At 53.8% G+C, this 8,625-nt stretch overlaps 1 protein-coding gene across 1 annotated transcript in view; it reads left to right on the forward strand.

Annotated features, from left to right (window-relative positions):
• ARHGEF17 (Rho guanine nucleotide exchange factor 17) overlaps positions 1–8,625 on the forward strand; it is a 55,852-nt gene that overhangs the window by 27,731 nt on the left and 19,496 nt on the right. The window lies entirely within an intron of this gene.

An 8,625-nucleotide genomic window follows, 5' to 3' on the forward strand; every position in this document is an offset into this window, starting at 1 on the left:
GCCAGGGCTTAGAAAGCAATAGTGGGGTGCTTGACACCTGAAAAATGTTCAGGGGCGCCTGGGTGGCTCAGTCAGTTAAGTCTCTGACTTCGGCTCAGGTCATGATCTTGCCATCCGTGGGTTCGAGCCCCGCATCAGGCTCTGTGCTGACAGCTCAGAGCCTGGAGCCTGCTTCAGATTCTGTGTCTCCCTCTCTCTGCCCCTTCCCTGCTCATGCTCTGTCTCTCTCTGTCTCTCAAAAATAAATAATAAAAAACGTTAAAAAGTGTTCAAACAGCATTAGTGATGGTGAGGATTCTAAGATTATGGTGTTCCCAATCTGGCTTGGGCAACTCTGGGGTCCAAACCCTCTTTGGCAAATACTTACATATAGCTGTGCAGATATGAAAAGCTGTAGACCCCTCTCTATCCCACAAAAGCCTGATGAGACCCACTGCCCCAGAACCTGCACTGCATTTGTCATTCCTTTTTCAATTCCTGTCTTCCCACTTAGACTGTGGTGCCCAGCAGGGCATAGACCTCTTTTCTTACCTTTAAATCCCCAGCATAGGAGCGCCTAGGTGGCTCAGTTGGTTAAGCATCTGACTTTGGCTCAGGTCATGATCTTGTGGTTCATGAGTTTGAGCCCCACACTGGGCTCTGTGCTGATAGTGCAGAGTCTGCTTGGGATTCTTGGATTCTCTCTCTCTCTGCCCCACCCCCACTCATGCTTTCTCTCTCTCTCAAAATAAATAAACTTACTTCAAAAAAAATTAACTCCCAGCATAGTGCTTGGTACCTGGTAGGTACTCAATAAATATTTGCTGAACTGATCAACAAATGAATAAAATAAACAGTTAATTTTACTTATCTGTTGAACCATGTGTCTGTGCACCCATTCATGTGTTCATTTGTTATTGATTCATCGTTCTATTCACCCCTCCATTTAGTTATTCACCTATCATCATCCCATCGTTTCGTTTAGTCAGCCATTACTCATTACCCATCCATTTGTCCATCCATGTGTCCTTTCTCATCACTGGCCCCCAGTTGGTCCATCACTAGTTGCAGGAGGACTAAGTGGCCTCTAGTGGGCAAGACATCTTATAGGAGGTCTTGGTGGAGCTCATAGTGGGAGGTGTGTCTAGAGGCAGGTAAACAAGGTATTGGATTTCTTTTAGAGATGGGAAAGTATCAGCTTACTGGGTGGAGGTAGGGAGGGTTAGGTGTTCCCTAGGACTAGTAGAAGGGTGGTGCCACCCAACTGGGATGCTCAACCTGCTTATCCTAGAGTGGGTTGGTGGCCTTGTGGAGCAGAGCCCTTTTGCCCCTTCATGCCTCTTGCCTTCCCCTGACTAAGGAGGATAGGAGCTTTTTGGTGGGAAGAGGTGGTATATGTGTGGTGGGGTGTGCCATATGGAGAGGAGGGCCCTACCAACCACCTCATAAAAACTATAATAGTTGTTATAAGCCAGACCCACTCCAAACAACCGTAGATACCCGAAAGGAAAAGAGACATCAGTACTTAAAAGGGGAGTTCAGTGGAACAGTAAGAGAACCAGACCTGCTCAGGGGTGCTCCCGACATACATGGTGCCCCCGACATACATGGTGCCCCCAGCCCCCTTCCCAGCTGACCTCACTCTGAGGGGCTCCAATGCCCATGCCTTTGTAGAGGTGATGCCTGGAAACCCTGGTTCATCAACTGTATGCTCCTGTTCCTTCTCTCAGCTTCCTTTCCCCATCCTGCTAGCTCCCCTGTTGCCATGGCAACAGGCTTGGATGTAATTAGCCATCTTTAATGAAGCGGCAGCAAGCAGTACCTTAGCACCAAGCCCAGCCCCCTTCTCCAGGGCAGCAGCCTCCAGTGAACTCTACCATCTGGGCACCCATATGCCTCTGGATTTCTTGACCTCCAAAGATTGTTCAAACCCTGCCTCCTCCAGGAAGCCTTCCCTGAGTACCCCCTATCCCTCAGGGAGGGGTGACTACCTCTGCTGAATCCTATGTATTGTCTGGGAGCTCCTGGATGCCAGCCAGAGTGGATTTATCTGTTCAGGGAGTGGTCCTGCTGAAGTGAGTAAGGGAATAGATGCACCTTACTAACAAGCTATGCACTGCCTCCCAGCTGCTCAGAGGAAAGGAGGCCCTAAGTCATTTAGCTGGAGAGAGGCTCAGATTGGCTCTGAGAGAAAGCCAGTTGTGAGTTAACTAGCTAAGGTGATCAAGCAGTGGGCCAGAGGTGGGCACTCAAACCACAGCCTCTTACTAGTGTGGGCTTGTCTTTGGGACCTGGCTGTTTAGATGTGTCCACGGGTGTGTCTATCTTCTGTGCTCACATCATCATTCAGTCATCTAGTCTAACTATTCCAGAGCCTTCCCCATATGCACAGCCCTGAGAGGAAGAGGAAACGTGTAGGCCCCATGCCCAGGGAAGTCCATAATCCATCCTATTGAGAGGGTAAGAGGCAGATGGACTCACTGGAATTCTTGGTTCAAACTAGAGGCAGAGGAGGGCTTGGTGCCCTCTGGGAGGACCCCTGTTCTGCCTCCTAGGGGCAGAATGGGCTCGGCCAGGACATGCACCCTGGGATGGTATGTGGTGGCCAGGCAGGCTTTAGGACTTGAAGGTTCTGTGCTGCCAGTGTACAGATTGCTGGGCCCCATCCAGAGTTTCAAGTCAGGTCAATGGGGTAGTTTGGGGGGCAGGGAGGAGTTGAGAATGTGCATTTCTAACACATTCCCAGGAGGTACACAGGGCCTGCACTTTGAGAGTCATTGCCATAGAGGGACCAGCAAGGTGCAGAGCACACACACTCATGCTTTCATTCATTCTTTCAATTCAACAAGCTGGCTCAGGGGTTACTCTGGGCCAGGCCCTCATAGGACACAGGAGAGACAGGTGGGTTTGCCAATTGTTGAGGAAGCACAAACTTAGCAAGCCCTCCTCAGGTGTAAGGCTCTGCCCCCTAATGTAGCCTCACTGCTCTGGGAGCCCCTGCCAGGTGGGGGTTCACACCTGTTTTCTTTCTCTCTTGGAATTCTCTGTTCCTGTTTTCATTGTTGACTTATTTGGGATTGTCTGTTGGGGAGTTAAAATTTTAGTTTTGGACATTTTGGACTCCCTGAGGAGGCCAGTGCTGCTGGGTCTCTGTCCCGCCCTCTTAGGAGAGGATGAGGAATAATTCCCTTGGACGGGGCTGTGGGGTGCAGATTCTACTGGTGGAGGGCTGAACAGGGGAAGGTGTCAGGGGGCCAAGTGGCATAGGAGGCTGCAAGGGCCAGCAAGAAGGGTTGCTCCTGTGCCATGGGACTGCCAGGGGAGGTTCGCAGCAGGGAATTGCAAGGCTTGCCTCCCTGTGATGACTGCTCAGTGTGTGAGAAGAGTTACTGAAGTTTTGTTTATTAGCCAGCATCTATGTGCAGAGTGCTGTGGTTTACAAAAGGAACACGGACCCTGCCCTAAGGGAGGCTGCAGTCTCCTGGGAGGAGATGGCGGTCAGTCTAGCAATTGCTCATATGTGTAATTACGAACTGTGATACCTGGTTAAGAAAAACTGAGAATCTTTGAGAGCACAGAGCAGGTGCACCTGCCCTAATCTGAGGATCAGGGAGGGCTTCCCTGAGGAGGGGACAGTTACACTAAGATTAATCTTAAAGGAAAAGCAGAAGCATTCCTAGAAGAGGGAAGAGGCATGGCCCTTGAGTCAGGAGAGAGCCTAGTCTGTTTCTAGGAGTTAAAACAGAAATGGGGCATATCAAGCAAGGCGAGAGAGAGATAGAGAGGACCGCCTTGGGCAGTAGGGTCAGAAGATATCCACTGTGCAGAAAACCCAGGGGAAAGCAGGTTTGGGGGAGGGCATCAGGAGTTTGTTGAGCGTGGGGGCCCACATACATTGAAGAAGAATAAAGTCAGCCAGCGCTCAGACACAGCAGAGGGATCCCCAGTCAGCTGCAGGGTGCATCAGAGCCCCTCAGTAGGCGGGAGCTGGTACAAAACAAAGTTCACCCTGCCGCTCCCTGATTAAGTGAGTCTGGGATGTGTTCTGACATCACCTTCAGTTTGAGGAACAGATCCTGGGGATCATGCTTGGAAACATTCTGAAGCATCATCTGGTGATGTGGTGGGGGTTGTAAATGCCTGAGCACCTCCTCATGATGGGGGTTGAGGTGGAGAGGGATAGGACTGGAATTCTCTAGGATTCTCTCAAGTACAGGATTCAGGTCAGCTGGGTGGGGTGGGCATAGGTACGACTCAGAGTCTGCTCTCTCCTCTATCAGGCCCTAATGCTTTACCCCTGGTTGGGACAACAATGTCAACTTGCAGAGATGCGTCCCTAAATATGTGTGCCTGTTAGTACCGGATTACAGTTGTGTGAAGACGAACCACATGCCACCGTGCAGCACTGAGTCGGGTTAATGTGTGTCAGGGACTACTATGTGTGCACTTGGCCTTCACCCAAACATGTATACACATCAAGGCCGGAGGGCAAGTTTCTATGTATATGGGCTTCTTCTGTGTAGATCCGTGCACACACCCTGTGTGTGCCTACTTGGGTACAGGTGTGGACAAAAGGTGCATGTCTCAGTGTACTTGCCTTTGTCGACTGGTGTGCGCCGACTTACGTCCTCAGAGGGGGATGGGTCCTCCAGGGGAGGCAACTGTGTGGGGGAGCGGCGGGGGCGAGTCCTGGCTGCCGCCTGTGTGTTGGGGGAGACTGGGCNCGGCAGCGGCGCCGGGAGCGCCAGGCTCGCTGGGCTCACTCGCTGAGCGCTAAGCGGAGGAAGCAACAGCGCCGCCGCCCGAGCCTTCGCTCTCAGATCTACGCTGGAACTGACACCGCGAACGCCGCTGCGGCCGGGCTGAGCCCCCAGAGGGAGAGACGGTGGGATATAGGGGGCCCGCCGTCCCCCGCCGCCCCAGCATCTCCGCCCTGGCGGCGGCCCGGCCGCATGCTTCAGATGGTGAAGACCCTGGCCCAGTTCACCATCGCGCTGGAAGATATGCGCGATCTGGGCGCGGCCACCGCCTCCGGGGAGACCGCCGGGAGCAGCGGTGCTGACGCTGAGGAGCCTGGGGAGGCCCAGGTACGCGGAGGGGAAGAGACAGCCAGGGACCTGGGTCAAAACCTAGAACTCAGCGGACCTGGGCCTGAGGGAGACTTGGGTCCTACTGAGAGCGCAGGATTGGGAACTCGGATCAGGCACACCAGCTGCGTGGCCTCGGGCCTGGGGGCTCAGAGATTAGTGATGGGGGCAGGGAGATTGAAGGTATGAGGAACCACAGCAGGGGTGGTGTGGTTGGCAGAGCGCTGAGGTTTGGTGCCACCAGAATGCAAGCTTGGAATGGCAGAAGGGCTGGCAAGCTCAACTGGGGTGGGAGGCCTGTACCCTGAGATCCAGCCTTGGCAAGGCCTAGTGGCACTTAGTGCGTGATAGGGGTCAGCCTATAGGCAGAGACTGTCTCCAGAGGTATCCTGGGTTCATAGGCTCAGAAAGGGAAGGTTTTACCAGCCTCTCTCCTGCAGGCCTGCTGCAGTCTCCAGGTGTATATGTGCTGGGGGATGGGACGTTGGGGGCAGCCAGTTTTGCTCCCCTCCTTGCCATTCTCTCCCTGCCACTGGACCTGCTGGGCCTTGGAGGTGTCATGCTGTGGTGTCCCCATTCCTGGCTCAGTGCTCTTCTCCTCTGGCCGACAGGGAGGGAGAGGCTCCCAGAGGCTTTTTCCATGCCTTTGTGTGTTTCTCTGGGCCTGGATTCCGATTGTCCTGCTCTTCTGGGCTCCACTGGGGGCTGTGGTTCTGTCTCCACCCCCCATGCTGTGGTGTGTGTGTTTCTCCCCACCACCTCACATCTCTGGGCTGAAGGCCCCGGTTCTCAGCTAGGTGGCTTGACTGCATTTCTTTTTCCTTTCTTTGCGGTGTGTCAGGCCTTTACAGCTTCTTCTGTGTGCGTGTGTCTCTGTCTTCATGCTGTATATACAGGGTTTTAAGCTTAAGACTAGCTTTTACTAGTCTTACTAGTAGGAGAGGCCCCCCTGTCTTCCTGCTGTATTTTTTAAGCCCCCTCCCCCCTCCCACTTCAGTACTCCATATAGTGACGGTTTGGGGATGGAGCTGTTGAGAGGTGACAGGCTCTGGGGGAGGCGAGGCCTACGGGGCTGTCCCGCCCAGAACAGGTGGGCCCGCTGATCTGGTTGACAGCTGCATTGCCTGTCTCTTGCTTCCCCTGGCTCCCCCACCCCCACATACACTCACACCCGTGTCTGGGCACGTGCAGAAGGGCACTCCATGCAGTGACAGGGAGCTGGCCTTATTTTCTATGCCTCTACCTGACAGCTGAGTGACAACGCACTGTGCTTTCAAGCAGGGAGGAGGCTGGGAGAGGCCGGTGTTGCAGCGTCAGCCTCCCTGTGTGAGTTACCCCAGCCCTCTGGACTCATCAGGCCCAGCATCAACCCTGCCTCCCTCAGGAGGCCTCGCTGCCCATGACCCTCACCAGTGGGCCTGGCCTTGCCAGGCCCAGGCAGCAGAGGGGGGAGGGTGACTGTGCAGCCCAGGGCCGAGCCTGGCCTGGTTCTACTCTAAGGAAACTCCCTGTCCAGCAGGCACATTGAAGACCCAGTGTGTGTAGAGAGAGCTACCCTGCTTCCCAGCTGTTTGCTTTCACAGTACTGGGAGGGAGGCTTTATTCCTTCCATTCCATAGAAGAGGATGTGGAAACCCAGGGCAGTTAGGTGGCCCAAGGTCACACAGCTAGTGAAGGTATAGCGGGGACCCTGTGGCCCATGGCTAGCTGGTCAGTCTGGGCAGGAACTCTGGATGCTTGGGTCCTAAGATTGAGCTTGAGGCTTGAGGTGGCTAAAGACACTTGGGTCTTCACTCTGTCAGTCAGTGGCTGTATAACTTTGGACAAGTCAAGTCACCTCTCTGACTTGATTTCCTCATTTGTAAAATGAGATGATGACACCTATGATGTAGAGCTATGAGTGTGAGGTGGAAATGAGGCCGTATCTGTGAAATGCTGAGATGGCCCTGGGGTACAATGGGAGGATTGGGCATCTGGGCTTTTTCTTGGGGGGCCCTTCTGGTCCTTGATGCTCTCCCAAACTCTCCATCCTAGGGTGAGTTTGGTCTTCCCTCCCACTGGAAGCTGCCCTGGTGTTCTAAAAGCCTTCAAATCACTGAGAATAGATGATCTGAGGGCTGGGGACTCTATGGCAGAGCCCAGTGTCTTCTCACCAAACAGAGTCTGCAACTGGTGGGAATGGAGCAAAGCCAGGCTCCTCCCTCCCTCAATGGAGAGTCATTCACACCCTTCAACCCTAAGGGGCCTACTTTTCTGAGTGTGTCTTATTGTTGACAGGTTTGGGGAAAGACCTGACCCCAAGTCAAAGGGAGAGTGTCAGAGGGAGGAAGGAATACCGTGAGCAGAGGGGTGAGCAGGGGCTGGATCAGGCAAGCTGAACAGGCCTCAGGCTTGGGTCTGCTCAGCAGGCATAGACCCTGGGCACAACAGTAGCCAGGGCAGTTCCGCTGGTCGAATCTCTACCATGCAAGGCTCCAGGGATGGGGACTGGAGGGATGCCACAGACATAGACACCCACCCTTCCATTGCCACATGCAAAGAATATGCACTCAAACCCAGCACGCCTTGATGGCTGGAGACTGAGACAGGGTCCAGACAGATGTCCTGGCTAAGCTGGACTGAGGCCGGTGGGGAGAATGGGGAGGGGAGAATAAGCCCCAGAGATCTGGGGCCCAGAGGAGGCCTTGTTCAGGACCACTTCAGGGATTTAGAGGTAATCTGTAGTGGAATCCCTCACCAGGAAGGGGAGTTGTTGGAGCTGGCACCATCTGGGAAGGCTTCCTGGAGAAGAAGTGGACCAGAGGTATAGGAATTGGTGGCAAGGGGCACGGTAAGCTGGGTCTCAGGGAGTTGGACATGGAGAAGGCATCCCCTGTCTGGCTTCTAGCAAAGCCTTCCCACAGATCAGGGGCTGCCCTGTCAGGGATGCACACCCTATCTCTGGAGGTGTGGGTGCAGAGTCTGGGCAACCTCTCAGAGACTCTATACTGTAGATCATCAGGGTCTTAGGATGGAGACATTAGTTCCTGGGTCTCCTTTTCCCCATCCTTAAAATGGGAAGAAGAAGAGTATCTGTCTACCTCACAGGGTGGTCAGAGGATGAAATATTGTATACTGATTAGAGCAGTGCCTGGTGTGGAGTAGAGCTCGGTTAACCTTTTCTACTAAGAGTACTGGGACCTAGCCTTGTCTCAGAGTGGGTGAACCTTACTGCCACTGGCTGTGTGATCTTTAGCACTGACTTCACCTTTCTGAGCCATCTTCTTGTCCTCTGTGTCAGGAGGTCACAGTTTCCACGCTCAGAGATGGTATGGAGCCCAGCCTGGTAGGGTCTAACCCCACAGCACTGTGCCTGGAGGTGGGATTTTTCAGAGTTGGCAGTGGAGTGGGGGGTAGGCTGGAGGCATCTTCCTTTGCAAATGTGAGAGGTTATTGATTGTTTTGAGTCCTTTTCAGGAGCCCAGCGGAAAACCATGAAGTAAACAGGAGATCACCAGATCTCCCAACAGCCATGGTGGGGGGGGGGGGGGGGTGGGGATGGGCATGGAGGAGGGCACTT

The sequence above is a fragment of the Crocuta crocuta genome, unplaced genomic scaffold (genome assembly GCF_008692635.1).
Source record: "Crocuta crocuta isolate KB4526 unplaced genomic scaffold, BGI_CrCroc_1.0 scaffold306, whole genome shotgun sequence".
Taxonomy (NCBI): domain Eukaryota; kingdom Metazoa; phylum Chordata; class Mammalia; order Carnivora; family Hyaenidae; genus Crocuta; species Crocuta crocuta.